Genomic DNA, 15,848 nt, shown 5'->3' on the forward strand with positions numbered 1-15,848 from the left:
TAAGAGTTTTTTCATTCAATTGTCCAAGAATGCCTGTGCAAACGTGGTCTAATAAATAGGCAAAATGTTCACAACAAGGATTATGCAGTTAATCTATAGTGCCTGATTGTTTATCAAAATTGAATATATTTAACATCAAGAACCCAGGTTAGTCTTAGGAGTCTGCTCTGTCTGTCCTATTGATTGGCCGGATCACCAAAGCACATTCAGTATATATACAATAAAAGAACAATTCAAATAATTGAGTGAAAGAAATGGCAGGAACAAAAGTGAGTCGGCAGAAAGGCTTAAGAAAGAGCATGTAGCAAAGAGTGAGTCTGCAGAAAGGCTAAAGAATGCATTCCAAAGCAATGTTGTGTTCGAGATAAATGATAGCCTACATTGCCTTATGAAAAATCGGTGCATCATACCCACCGAATACAGCAAGATACATTACACACAATGGCAAAATGGGATAAAATTTCTGGTCCCCAACCTATTCCATTTTAAAAGGGCCTCATTTGTTATTCTAGTACTATATATACATCAATCCCACTTGATAGTTTCAACCCTTTACTGTCCAACTTCTCCCTATTCCGATTCCTCAAACCCGATTTAGAAAGGTTCTTAAGTGTTCATAGTTTTCACTGGCTAGCTATATGATGCAAACCTTCCAACCTCAGGGCATGGACTGACTGTGAAAAGATGGGATTCTCAAACATGATACTGGTAAAATCCCCACATATGAGTACCGGCAACATAAGACATTATGGTAAGCATCAATGAGATTCTGCAGAGTGATAATGAGACCAGTATTCCTTGACAAGCTTCCCAAACAGTGAACCTTCTGTTTTCATTAACTTCATTGGCTCATCATACTCTACCAATTTCCCTATAAAAAGAATATAAACATTGGCTTCAGAATTCTAGAATGTTCCAAAATGAGAGTGATTGCAGGAAGTGCTATTAAGCAAGGATTGATTGAAAAGGACCAAAAAAATTCACCTTCGCTGATAGCCAGAACCATTGTGCAATCCATCACAGTTGGCATTCTATGGGCCACGGTGATCACTGTGCAGTCTGAAAACTTAGTACTGATGGTTTTTGTAAAATCAAGTCGATTGCATTGTCGATTGATGCAGTAGCTTCATCGAGCACCAATATCTTGCTTCTCCTCAAAAGGGCATGCCCCCAGCAAAACAGTTGCCTGTCCCATACTCCAATTCGAACCATCATCTGCAACTGAGTTTAGGGAGAGAAAGAGAGAGAGACAGAGAGAGAGAGGATCTGACCGTTAAAATTTACTAGGAAAAGGTAGATGGATCTGAGTTAAAATTTTGGCTTCTCACCCAAGGAGTCTAGGCTATCTTCTTTCTCCATGACAGCCTCTCTGAGCTGACACTTTCCAAGAGCCTTTTAAAATAACGAAAAATATCATATAGTTAGAAATAGCAAGCTAACATAAATAAAAAAGAAGACCTTTTCTTAATATAAGCATTGTTCTGAGTCAATAGATCAATAACCTTCCTAATGCTAATACTACACCACACACAACATGTACACAGTGAAGGATTAAGAAATTACCTCCCATATTTCGTGATCAGTATGTTGAGATAGGGAATCCAAATTGTATCTCACAGTTGCATTAAAAATAGTAGGATCTTGAGGTATAATCCCAAAATGTGACCTTAAATCATGAAGTCCAAGCGTAGATATGTCAATTCTGTCTACCACAATCTTGCCTCCTACAGGCTCCACCAGACGAAATAAAGCACCTATCAGAGTCGTCTTCCCACTGCCAGTTCTTCCAACAATATCAATGTTGTGTCCTCTTTCAAATGTGCAACTTATCCCACGAAGAACAAGTGGTGCATCAGGCTTATATTTGATCTGTTTTGACATCATGTATATATTTCTCAGTCAGTGTGCTACTATCCTTTGTCAGTTTAAATGCCAATGCACAAAAAATTTACCTACAAATCTTGAATCTCCACTTTACCCCTAGTCGGCCAATTTACAAGGGGTCGGTTCTCTTCTATCACTTCTGGAGCTTCACTTGGTATGTGCATATATTGGTTGAGCCTTTCCACAGAAATTATGTAATTTGCTAGAGTGCACTGGTTTTGAATGGACATAACAAAGGACATGTTCAATAAGAGACCATAGGACAAGGCCATTCCAATAAATCCTGCAAAAATAACACAAGGTAATGAGAAACATCATATAAAAGAATCAATTGCAGCCATTATATTTATTATTCTATTAATTCATTTCCAACAGATTTGCAGTTTATAGAGCAGCCACACTAATTTTTTCTTGTTCATATCTATTTTCTGTCTTTAATATTAGTCTATGACTATCTATTTCCACCTTACTTTCTCTTCTTCCTTCCCCTTATGTCTCAACCCTCTACATATCTGTAAATTTGAGATTCAAAATAATAATAATTTTGATTCGGATGCACCCTAATTTGTTTGGAATATAGCAATAATAAGAATAAAGAAAAATTAGATAAATACCCACCAGAGCTGAAAGTTCCCGAAGGGAGCAAAACCATGCACTGATGAGGAGAGAACAACTGCAGCAAGTGTTTCGAGCTGCTAGATCAGCCACTCATTTGCTGCAAAACTGTGGAAAAATGGAGTAGCATTTACATCGATGAGGTCAAGATTCTTGACAAAGAACTGATCTTCCTCCTCAAAAGCTCTTATTGTCATGGATCCTGCTATGGACTCAGCAAGATGGTTTGCTACCAAAGACTTGGTTGTGCCATTGAGTTGCATCAATTCTTTTGCAGTGGCGAAGTAGTATCTCTGTGAATAATGCAAGTTTCCAACAATTTTAGCAGTTGAGATTTGAGATTTAACACACACACAGTGACAAATCCACTCATAAGGAGGAGGAAAAAGAAGCAGCAAGACACAAGAATTATCACATTCTGCTTTATAAAGTTTCTGCAACATTAATTATATTTAATTTTTTTTTCTACTTCAGTTGATTCATCAGTTCACATACCGGCTTATGTCCCCCACCAATTCACTCAACCACTTCGTATTGATTAGGGCTTGAAAAAACTCAAATTATAAGTTTTGAATCGTACGTCATATGATTTTAACAACTATGATCATTAATAACACCAATTGCCAAAAAAATCCTAAATCTCCTGATCAAGGTTCTGAAAAGCGGTTGTGGTCGCTGTAACGGTGGCGGTGGCGCGGTTGCGGTTGCGGGGTGTGAAGGCCGTAGCGTAACGGTTGCGATAACTGGAACTGTGAATTTTTTTATTTTTTGCACAATTGGAAAAAAACTTACCGATATGCATATTTTTTTTCCATGATTATATTTATTGGGTTAAAAATAAATATTGATCAATTTTTGTAAATTTTTAAGTATGATCCAATATATTTCATATTTTTAAATCACTATAAATTGAGTTTTTTAAATTTTATTTTGATAATTAATGACTTTATATTATACAAAAAATCAATCACTAACTATTATATATAAGAAAAACAATGACAAAAGTAAGAGAATAAATAAGAGCCTATATATATATATATATATATACATATTTTAACCAATCCAAATAGATAATGACCACACTTATTATTATTATTATTATTATTATTATTATTATTATTATTATTATTTTCAAACAATATATATATAGACACACACAAACAAAATGATTAAGTGATAGCAGCTGAATAGAATAGCATAAGTCTTACAGCTTCAACAAGTCAATAACATGTTCTTTATCTTCCCTCTTCTCTCTCTCTCTCTCTATCTCTCTATCTCTTGCTCCTCCATTTTCTCTCTTCATCTCTCTTCTCTCATTTTCAGCTTTTTTTTTTATGTTTTTTCGAAAGAAACAGTTTAGAACCGTTACGTAACGGTACGTAACAGGTCGGTACGGTTGTTACGACACCGTTACGACCGCTACGGTAGCCGTTACGGCCGACACACCTGTGAATCTCAATCACACTGCAAAAGCGGCCGTAACGGGTGGCGGTAACCGCCAAAACCGTTACGTAACGGTTGCGGCCGCTTTTTAAAACCTTGCTCCTGATTGTCAACGCTTGCTTACTAAGGCCAAGTTTGCATCCTTAAAATAATCCATCTTTTTATCTTTTTATTTTTTTTTCCATCGCATCACCTCTCTACTTTTCTACACATCTTTTCATAAAAAGACAAAAAATACACTTATTTAGCTCATCTCAAACAATCTCTAAATTTCATTTCATATCCAATTGTCATATTATGTAGGAGATTTAAATAGTAGAAAATATTCATCATTAAAAACCTCCTAAGGATTACCTGTAAGTGAATTGCAAAAAGAAAAATTGGTTTGGAGACCAACAAGACTGGCCAAGTAACAACAGCTAACACCGCAAGATTAGAATATGCATTTGTGGTTGCCCCAACACAGAAGATAAAGCTAAATGGAACATCAAGATTAACAGTACTCAAATCAGATGACACCTACATAAAATAAAAATAAAAAAAAAATAAAAATAAAAATAAAAATAAAAAAGTGAAGATTGGGAAAGCTAGTTTCATGAGTATCCTTGGCATGCCAAAACACAATTCATACTTGAGTGCTGGGGACACTTACTCGACTCGGTATCCTTCTCAAAGGTGTAGAATCATGAGATGACATGGGCGCACGAAAAAGGGAGTTTAAAAACTGTGAAAACAAAGATTTTGATGATTGCAGACCCAAAGTAACTGTGGACAGAGATCTACCGAGCAAAAATATTGTCGAGGTAAATCCAATTGCCAAGTAAACTGTAATCAATTGCAATGCGCTAACTTGAGGATTTTCAACATTTGCAGCCATCCAAGAGTTCTGTAGTATTTGACCAATCACAAATGTAAGGTGACAAAGAGCAGCCATGGAGAAAAACTAGTAGCCTCTGTTCTGATTTAAATACTGTATGTATGGCTTCAAACCAATGTCTCCTACTTCTCTCTCTTCTTGTTTAATCAACTGATCACCTTCTGATGCTTTAGATTTCTTCTCGATATGTGTCTTCTTGATCTCTTTGGCTGGAGTTTTAGACTTCTTGGGAGAAGCTACCTCTACAAGCCTTTCAGAGCCAGCAGTCTCTTTGTGTGCGTTGACAAGGTACTGAAATTTTTGATTTGAGGCCAATAACTCGTGATAAGGAGCAGCATGTAGGATTTCTCCATCCAACGTCAACTATCAACAAAAGTGAACTTTATTACAACTGAATTGTGTAGAAGTGATGAATGTTAACAAAATTGAATGTTCACTTGGCTATGCACACAAAATGTGTAAAAGTGTCAAAAACAGTTCACCATTTCATGGAAAAGAAAATTGCTTTCATTTTAAGGCTATGCCATCACGGTTGGATAATCAAATTTTTTAACAGCTAATGTGTTACAAATTGGATGGAATTCACTAATCACATCATCTGATAATGTAACAAAATCCACTCCAAAAACTAATATCGTTTAGCAGGGGAAGAAAGCTCCCCCCATGGTTTCTCGTGGTATCTGGTGATGTCCTAGCCAGTTGTAGACTCCTCCACCATTGGCTTTGTGTGTGAGTGAGTATGTTGGTGTTTGATTTTGTATTTAGTGTCTACTATGTTTGAGTTTGTTTTATTTTCATGGTGTTTTTTCACCATGAGAAACTGTTCCAACTGGTATTGTTGCTGGTCATATTTCTGGGCTACTGATGAGTGTTGAAGAGCTGGTCCTTGTGGCTTGTTCATGAGTTCCTTGCTGGTCATGGTCATCTGCGAGTTACAGTTGTCGGGCTTGGATTATCTTTTGTTTCGGATTGGGGCTGTTGGCTGGGCTTTTCTGTGTTCTAGAGAGAGAAGGACGAAGTTTATGGGTGTGCTATCTGGCCTGAGTTGCCTCGTCTCTGGCGTGAATTGCTTGGAGTGACAAGGGTCCCCTCGTGATATTTTCTGCTCTGGTTACGTTCCCTTCCGGCGTTGGTCACGCCGGCGTGATTGTGCGGTGTGTTGCTGCCTTGGTCTACTCCGGTAGTCTCACGTGAGTAGGCCTATAGTGCTACTCTGCGGGTTTATATCTAGAAGCGGATTTGTTTGCGGTTTGGGAGTCTAAACTACTCCGGCAATGGTTGGCAAAGGGGTGCTCTTTGTTCGGCAATGCAGAGGTTACCGGCGCCATTGCTAAAGCTTCGCGGATGATAGTGTTTTATTTTTATTTTCGCTGGGCTGTTCTGCCAGCGTTGTGGGTTTGGTTGTCGCCAGCTTAGGTTCAGACGTTAATATGCATGGGTGGGGTCGCCGGCTTAGGTTCAGACGTTGTTTCTGTTTTGCTGAAATGTTTCTGGTGCCGTTGTTGCCATTAATGTTTCAATTTGGAGAAGTGTGGGGTAACGCACGCGCTGCTTGCTCATCCATTGGTGCGCGTGTGGGTGGAACTCTATATCTACAGACAGTTTGGTGGAAAGGTTAGCTACAAGTGATGTGAGTTCATTGGGAAGAGGATACGAGCAAGGATCCTCTAGAGTGATTTTTTTTTAAAGTTTTTTAAAGTGTTATAGTGTATGGTTGAGATTTATTGACAAGTCACATCAATTTTTTTGATGTGACTTGTCAGTAAATCTCAACCACACAATATAGCACTCTAGGAAACTTTAAGAAAATTTCACTCTAGAAGATCCTTGGCGAGAAGATACACGTGGGTGGTATCTTGCCCGCGGTTTTGATTTTAAAACCAGCACATGGTTTTATATTATTGTTTTGCTGTGAGATGGACCAGCCAATATAATTTAAGGGTAATGTTAGAGATATCAAATTTTTTACTAAACAAATGACCAAATGTCTTACATGAGTGTGGGGTCCGCAATTTTGTGGGCCCCACACCCATGTGAGACATTTGGTCATTTATTTGGTAGAAAATTTGAGACCTCTAGCATTTTCCATAATTTAAACCCAAGTTTAGGGTGGCCGTAGTTAGTGGTTTTTACCCGAAAGGCCGTGGTGGGTTTAGGAAAATGTTTGAAGGTTCTAATTTTTGTGGCTCAAATGGTTTAAATTTGTCAAAACGACAGCCACAAAAATTAAAACCCTCTATCATTGTTGGTGTGGGTTTATATGGAGATTAGTTTTGCTGAAGCATGGGTCCAGATCTTTATTTATTGTTCCTGAAGCATGTTTTTTGGGCGGCTGATAATGGGTACGTTTGGTTTATATTTGGGATATGAATTTTAGAAAAAAAAATTTTAAAAAATTGTTTGGTTTGAGTATTTTTTAAAAAAAATTTAAAATCATTTTCTTTCTCCTACACATCAATCACTTTTTTCTCTACTCTCTCCTTTTCAATCACTTTTTCTTTCACACACATCTACTTAAATTTTCTCAAAATATCAAATCATCTAAAACTTCAAAAAAAATAACTCTCCCAAAATATACAACCAAATAAACTAAAAAAAAATTTAAATTCTCTTTTCAAAATTTTTTTTAAAAACAACTCTCTCAAATATAAATTAAACAAGCCCAATGTGTAGGGGTTATTTTTTTTATTTTTTATTTTTTAGTTTTTTTACCAGTAATGGGTTTTGTATAGTGGTTCATCTAATATTGTGGTGTTTTGAGAAAGGATAAGGCTTCTCTTCAGTTGGGATTAGACTAAATCGTACTGTTAGGTCTGTGAGGATTTACTACGGGTCTCGTTTTGATAATCTGAACCGTTTAATATGTAGAATTCGTCGAGTACTATATACTTATAAAAAATCACGATGATCAGATATCGATAATTATGTGATCAAATCAGTTTCGTATTAAAAAAATTGAACGGTGAACAAATTAACGGTTGACAAAAAACTAATTTGATCATATAGTTATCGATATCCGATCAAAGTGATTTTTTACAAGCATATAGTACTCAACGAGTTCTACACATTGAATGGTTCAGATTATCAAAACGGGATCCGTGGTGGCCCCCACGGGCCCAACAGCATGGTCCAGTCCAATCCCAGACTGGATAGAAGCCATACCCTTTAAGAAATTGGTAAAAAGTTAATTTTTAAATTTTTTAGTGACCTTTTTGACAAAAAAATTAAATTATTTTGGATAAAAAAAATAATTTTTTAACTAAAAAGTTAAAAAGCCGAAAAACTCACTTTGTACCAATCTTCCCAGAGTGCTCCATTGTTGTTAAAGCCACGTTTCAGGAGTTGCTTTGGTTAGTGAGTTTTTTTGTTCAGGCTCACGCTTCTGTTTGGTTGGTAGGGAATTCAAATTTTCTTTTTTCCTTGAGCAGCTAATGTGGTATGGTGAAATTATTTATATATATGTATTTGGGTTATTTATATTGCCAAACGGTGGGCTTGATTTTGGACTTCAAATATATATTTTGAAGTGGGCCCACAAATTTTTACCATGGCACAACAGTATATGGTTTATAGCAATTTATTTATGATGATTGATTACGTGATCTTCATGTGACTCTATATGACGTCAGTATTGAGCCACTTCTGTCAAGAGTGATTGAGGAGTCACTGCTATGGGGATTTGTAGTTCGATGGCTAGCTGAGTTAGGGACTAGAAGATGAGCGGCCTACTAGTTTTTTTCTAGTTACCTCTTGTCTTCATGTGACCCATCCTAATTGATCGTTAGCCACTCGTGACATGGAGTGAATGAGACACTATCGTGGGGATTGAGGCTTGTGGTCAGCTTAGGAAAGGACTGGAGGAAGGGACTGGGGGATGGGGCGGTTATTTTCATGATGGGATCATTGTCGACTTTGTCTATTGTTGTGGTGGTTAATGGTTTTCACTAAACCTCTCAAGACTATTGATTATGGTGATTGATTGTGTAGGCTTCATGTGACTCCAGCAGGATCTTTTCATGGGACAGATCTTTTCCTTCGTCATGGCTTTGGTTGAGTGGCTAGGATGTCACGGCTATTAGAAGCGAGATGCTTATTGGATTTCATGCTTTCATCCGAGGTAGAGACTGAGAGCAAGCGGGGGCAGTTATCATTTTTCGGTTGGTCTTGTTGGATATTTAGTTTAGTTACATTTGTATTGTGTGTTTGTCCGTTATATTTATAAGATTGTGGTGTGTATTTGCTTATTTGTTCATATATCCACCCTAAGTTTCCATCTATTATCTCTTATGGTAGGAATTACTTTGGGACAAAAAGGATATATGGGCAAAATGGGGGTTTTGTATTTTCTATTGTTCTCTCGCTTTGCGGGGGTGGTTTTATGTTGTAGGGCATGCAGTGGTAGTTTTATGTTGCTATTTTGTAGTCGTTTATTATTTGTTGTAGGGCGTACTTGGGATATACTCCTTGTAAACTTGTATATTTTTTTGTCTTTATTTTATGACTTATTCACCTAAAAAAAATAAATAAAATCCACTCCTGTCTACTCCACCACATGAGAAATAAAAACAATCCATATTTAACTAATATGAATTGCACCAAGAATGCAACAAAAATAATTGGGTTCAGCTTGTCTTAAGTTGAGATTAAGACTGGACCCGTCCAGTTCGGTCTATGGGGTTCATTTTTTGGGCCCGCTTTGATAATCCGAACCGTTTAATGTGTAGAACTCGTCCAGTACTACATGTTTATAAAAAATCACGTTGATCGGATATCAAAAGCTATGTGATCAAATCAGTTTTGTATAAAAAAAATAGACGGCGAAACAATTAATGGTTGATAAAAAACTGTTTTGTTCACATACCTATCGATATTCGATCAACGTGATTTTTTACAGGCATATAGTACTTGACGAGTTCTACATATTGAACGGTTCGGATTATCAAAACCGGACCCGTGGTAGGCCCCACGGGCCCAACAGCACGGTCCAGTCCGATCTTGGACTAGACCAAAGCCACTGCCAAAAGAATTTACGAAGAATTGTGTAAAGAAAGCTCCTAAAATGGAAAATAAATCGACCAAAATAGAATTGAATGCCAGAAGAAAGTCCACTTGGTGTGTTATGAGTAAGACCGTCTTCCCTGAAAGAGCTCCCATAACATATTCCTGTCAAAATCAAGTGAGCTTTTAGCATACGATAGCATACAAACTGGAATATAATGAAGCAACACAACAGTAGTCAAAAGGTAGTTACATTAAATAGGCTTGTGGCAGTGTGTGCATCAACAGCACTGAATGGATCATCCAAGAGATATATATCAGCATCCTGATACAGGGCATGAGCAAGTTGGATTCACTGCTTCTGACCACCATTGAGATTAACACCTCTTTCCCCTATTTCAGTGAGATCTCTGTGGGGTAACAACTCGAGGTCCTTCACCAACGAGCACTTCTCTAATGTTTCTTGTATCTCTGATTATCCAAGGCTGATCCAAATAAAATTTTACTTTCTTATTTTTCATTTTTTTTTTGTTTTTACTGAATTTTTTTAATATTTTAAACAATTTTTTTAATTTTTAGACATACCTAACATAAATATACTTAAAAAGTAAAAAAAAAATTAAAAAAAAAACCTTTTAAAAATTCACTAAATATCAAAAATATAAAAAAAAAATACTAGAATTCAATACATTTTTTATATTTTTATGTATTTATTAATTTTTAAAAATATTTTTTCACAAATTTTTTATTTTTTAGATACATCTAAGTAAGGTGCATCTAAAAAAGTAAAAAAAAATGTTTAAAATTTTAAAAATATTCACTAAAAAAAATACGAAAATCAAAAAACTCAGTTTTTAAAAAATTTAATTCGAAAAATTCAAACTAAACATACTGAATAGGATTTCAAATCCCAACTATGTTTGGTTGAGTTGGGAATTGAAGAAGGAAAAGAATTCATTTCTCAAAAACTCTCTCTCATTGCCCATCATCACACACACCTCAGTCATCTCTATCAGCAACATCTCTACTTCACTTCATAATTATGTTTAATATAATTTGACTACAAATTGGTGCATATGACTGATAGATTTATTTTTATTTTTTTTTTAAAACGAGGAAGCAGTTTTGTTTTTTTTTGGTCTATTAAATAAAAAAAAGAACAAAGAATCGTAGCTGTGAATTGTAATAACAAAAAATAAGGGCTGTTTGTTTTTCGAAAAAAAATTTAAATCAAGTTTTTGAAAACCCAATCAAATCGTTTATCGATTTTGTGATTTTAAGAACCAAACTAAACAATTAACACCTATAAAATTGGACCAGAACCAAAACAAAAAAAATAGTTTTGTTTCGGATTAGTTCATGATTCCAAGAGTTCCTATTTAAATTGAACATAATGATGATCAAGTTAAAGCATTAATCGGTGTTAAAGATCCATAGTTTTATCATAATAATCTCACAACCATTGCAAAAAAAAAAAAAAAATCAACATTAAAATAGAACTTGATAAGCAGTACATAGCATTTACATCCACAATATCATAAAGAAGTGCAATATAGGCCATTAAGCAACAGAGACCATTTGGAATCTCAAGGACACATACATGCCATGAATCTACCATTCAAGTGCACCATGCAACTAAGAGAGTCAACATACAAAAAATCCAAGCCTAATGATATTTTTTAGGGGTGAGCAACGGATATACCGATCCGTTTAAATCGATTGAACTGAACCGATCTGCCATATTTTGGACGGATGCATGATGACGAGCAGGCAATTACGAGTTAATTTTTTTCAATCTGACTAGTTTTGGACGAATGGCGGATTTGAGGTTCCTTTGGTCGCAACCCAATCGCCAAACCGCGAGCACCTCTAGTAATTTGTAAGACTTTGTGTTTTCAATTGAAAAAAATTTTAAATATTCTGTTGAATATATTCTGTTAAAAATAGTTTTCAACTTGAATATATTTTTTGAATTACAAAAAATAAGTGTATTATTTATCTATATTTTTTGGTTTTTAAATTTAACTCTAAAAATAATAAATAAAAAAGATGATTTAAGTGTACGGCCGACCAATTGTTTTGTACGACAAGTGTGATTATTCAGCCAGGCAGAGCAGATCCTGAGGTCAAAACACAACTGTTTTCTAGCTACGAATAGGGCAAGTTCTAGCGACAGGCAGAGAGGTTTCCGGAGGATGTTCTTACTTGCACACACGCAACTTCTCGCCTTTCACTCAACTCCTTTAGATTCACTGCTCGAAAATTTGCGTTTATAATAATTAGTTAATTCATTTGTGTTTGTAATAATTAATTAATTAGGACATCCGGGCCCTCTTGTAAAGGGGACAAAGTTGTAACACTTGATGTATGTCTTCCAAGCTCTATTTCTTCCCTTTTATTTACATGCTTATCGTGGTTATATAAAGCATCATGTTTTCCTCTATCATTCCCATGTTTCGTATCCATTTTAGCATGCATCAAGGTTCGACACATCATACTTGATGTCGTTATTATTTCCTGCTTGATTATGTGCGCTACCTCACACTTTGAGTTAATTCACATGTCATGTTAGTAGTTGAATCTAGTAGTTGCATTTTTATATGCGTTGCATTAGCCATTTCACATATTAGGATCATGCATTTTGTCTAACTATCTTCTTTTCTTTGGCTTGCCGCGGTTGAGTACTAGGTGAGCATTTTTGCTTTAGCATATCATATGTGTGTTTGTGTTACCATGTCGAGCATACTACCATGAGGCTACTTGCTTACTTGAAACAACTCTATAAATGCCTGTGGATGAAGGCTATTTTACTTAAGTTGGAATGACTTCGATTGTTGTATATATGAGCTCATTTTTTCCATTGAGTTGCATATATTTTAAACTCTTTCAAAATTGCATAATTTCAAAGCAATCCAAAGTAAGTGACGTGGTCTATAAGATAGAATATGAGCATATAATGTCTATAAGATTCACATCATGATTTAGTAAAGGCCGATCTTTTGATCAAGTGGTCTTTGACACAAGTCATGGGTTTCCTAATTCTCCCAAAAATATTAGGTGGCGACTCTATAATCTGGCAAAGTAGTCCATTTTTGGCATCTCTGGTGATTAATGGATTTTTTTCCTACAACTTTCCGTATTTGGACTCTCATTCATTTTTCTGTTTCACATTGCACTTGTGAAGCTAGATTCAGAACCACGGGAGTCCGAATTGTAGGAAATCGCATCCGAGGAGACTAAACCCCTCCGAGGAGCGCGAAAACTAGCTACACATAGCAGTTATACATGGTACATCCAATAGTAAAATAGTACAGTAGGTTATATAAGACCAAACACTTATAATTGATAGCTATTGGAACTGACAGAGATCTTTGTACCAGTAGAAGTAACAATAATAGTAATAGATGTTATGAATGCCACGAGTACATTTCATAGATAGGACAATCATTCATTCAGTTAAAAAGCACCTTTTCAAAAACAGAGCATTCTATAATTTAAAAAATACATATAACTTGAACATAGTTTTACAAGGTTGTTACTCATAGTTGGCTCCCTGAATCACGTGATTGAAATGCGGCATCTAACCTACAAAAACACATTCAAGCACAATGTCTCAAGACACATTCGATTCATTCAGTCGGTTCTTAAACCTATCTGGTTCATTCGTTACAAATTCGTTAAGTTGTTCCTATTTGTTCTTTATTTCCTCTATGATCATGATATGCATATGAGTTTAAAACACATGTTAAAACCATGCAAATGAAGGCCCGTACATTGGTGGAAAAATGAAGAGAAAACGAAATTGAAAATCATCCTGAAAACTGCACATGCAGGAGGCTAGGCCACACGTGCGAAACTACCACCGCACATGCGCTCCGCACGTGCAATTAAAATAGTGTTGGAGCCTTGGTGTGTTCTGTTTTCCGCACTTGCGGGGCTCCTAGCCGCATGTGCAGTTCTGGGTTTCCTCAAATCCGAAAATTGTCTTTGAATTAGAACTCACTCTTCTGCAAAACCAACTTCAATTTCATGCCTTTCAAGGCCCAAAGCTCTTAAAAACACATTGAATTTAACATTCTATCTTCAAATTCAAATCATAACCTTGAAACAAAACTCAAATTCTTAATTATAATACAAATTTCTTGACTTACAAGCTAAAACCACAAAACACATGGTTGAGAGTTCCAAATTCATCTTTCATGGAAAATTCTTTAGAAAACCTATAATCCATGCAAGAAAATACAAAAACATGGACATGAATTTCCAACTTCAAACACAAATCACAACTTCAAAAACAAACCCAATTTACTAATTGAAAGCTCAAAACTCCAATTAAATTGTAAAAATATAAAACATATAGTTAGAAGCTTCAACTTTAAAATCCATGAGGAAATTCCTTTGAAATCCTTAGAAGCCATAGAAACAATGCAAGAAAACATGTGTTTGAACATGAATCTCATGAATTAATGCCATGCATGTCATGTTCTTGGACTAATTCTTACAATTTCTTCCTTATCTTGTTCATACATAGATTCAACTTCAAATTACTCCATAAAACTACCAATTAAGCTCGAATTCTTCTTAATTAAACTTAGATTCCATGAACTTATGAGTGAAACAAGTCAAATTCATGAAATTAGGAGAGAATTCCTACCTTGAGTTAATGAAGTAGAAGACTAACCTTACCTCTTCCTTGTTCTTCTTTCTTCCTTTTCTTGAGCTCTCTCTCTCTATAACTCTCTCTCTCTCTCTCTCTCTCTCTCTCTCTCTCTCTCTCTCTCTCTTTCACTCTCAAGTTGTATGTTCTCCCAACAAAACCCATCAACTTCTCATTTTCCTATTTAGTTGATGAATAGGCTTAGGTAGTATAATCAATGCACCAATTTTTCCTATACCTCAATTTGTTAAAAGTTTAAATTAATAAATTACATTGACTTTAATTATATCAAATTTACTTAAATTAAACAATTCTCCTCATAATCTAATTTAAATTAAACTAAATTTAATCACACTACTATGAATTAGGCTCTAATTACCTATTCCAAATATTTAATTTAACCTTGTATAATTTATTGAATCAGACAGGTTCAATTCATATCCTATACACATCTGTTCACAATATCACAATCCATTTCACACACGGCACATAATAGCGCATAAACACATAATCAAGGCAGATCATATGATTAACTTAATTAATCTAGGAGGTGGTTGTCACATTCTCTCCCCCTTAGAACATTTGGTTCTCCAAACTTCATTGCCTTCATCCGAGAAGAACACGGGATCTAATGGAAAGAGCTCGCCAATCTATTTCACTAACGGAATGTCTTTGTTCCTTAACTTTTTGATCCGTCGGTTTACAATTTGAATGGACCGTTCTTCATACGTATAGTCATCACTCAAAAGAACGTGAGTAGGTTCCATGACATGAAAAGGATCCCGGAGATAATCTTGCAACATTGAAACATGAAATATATTGTGCATATGCTCCATATCAGGAGGGAGAGCTACCTGATACGCCATTGGATTAATTTTCTCAGTGATCTCATACAGTCCAATGCATCGAGATGCTAACAAAACGAGTCTGCCCTTTCATTGGTGTCACTTTGACAAAGACATGATTGCTCACTTCATATTACCTATCTCCTCTTTGAACATCCGCATAGCTTTCCTGTTGGCTTTGTGCTGTTTTCAATCGTTGTTGAGTTAACTTCACTTTTTTTGTTGTTTCTTGCACAATTTCGGGTCCACGTAAAGGTCTACCTCCAACTTCAGCCCAATAAATTGGTGACTGACGTTTTCTACCATATAAAGCCTCGTAAGGTGCCATGCCAATGCTTGAATGAAAATTGTTATTGTATGCAAATTCGACTAAAGGCAAATGTTTCCCAATTCCCTTGAAAGTCCAACACACATGTACGCAACATATCTTCCAGAGTTTGTATTCTTCTTTCTGACTGCCCATCGATCTATGGATGATACTCACTACTCAGTCTTAATTCGGTCCCTAATGCATTTTGCAAACTTTACC

General features: G+C 35.7%; 1 pseudogene across 1 annotated transcript; it reads right to left on the reverse strand.

The window, feature by feature from the left end:
• Window positions 1–318: 318 nt before the first annotated feature.
• On the reverse strand, window positions 319–5,744 carry LOC114275669 (ABC transporter C family member 10-like; annotated as a pseudogene). Its single transcript, XR_014363357.1, has 9 exons — window positions 5,631–5,744; window positions 4,595–5,182; window positions 4,297–4,461; window positions 2,503–2,792; window positions 1,953–2,167; window positions 1,564–1,869; window positions 1,329–1,392; window positions 985–1,221; window positions 319–871 (listed from the first exon to the last, which is right to left on the reverse strand). The product of XR_014363357.1 is annotated as an ABC transporter C family member 10-like (transcript).
• Between the last annotated feature and the right edge of the window lie 10,104 nt (window positions 5,745–15,848).

The sequence above is a fragment of the Camellia sinensis genome, chromosome 3 (genome assembly GCF_055761805.1).
Source record: "Camellia sinensis isolate YWXY chromosome 3, ASM5576180v1, whole genome shotgun sequence".
In the NCBI taxonomy this organism is placed as follows: Eukaryota; Viridiplantae; Streptophyta; class Magnoliopsida; order Ericales; family Theaceae; genus Camellia; species Camellia sinensis.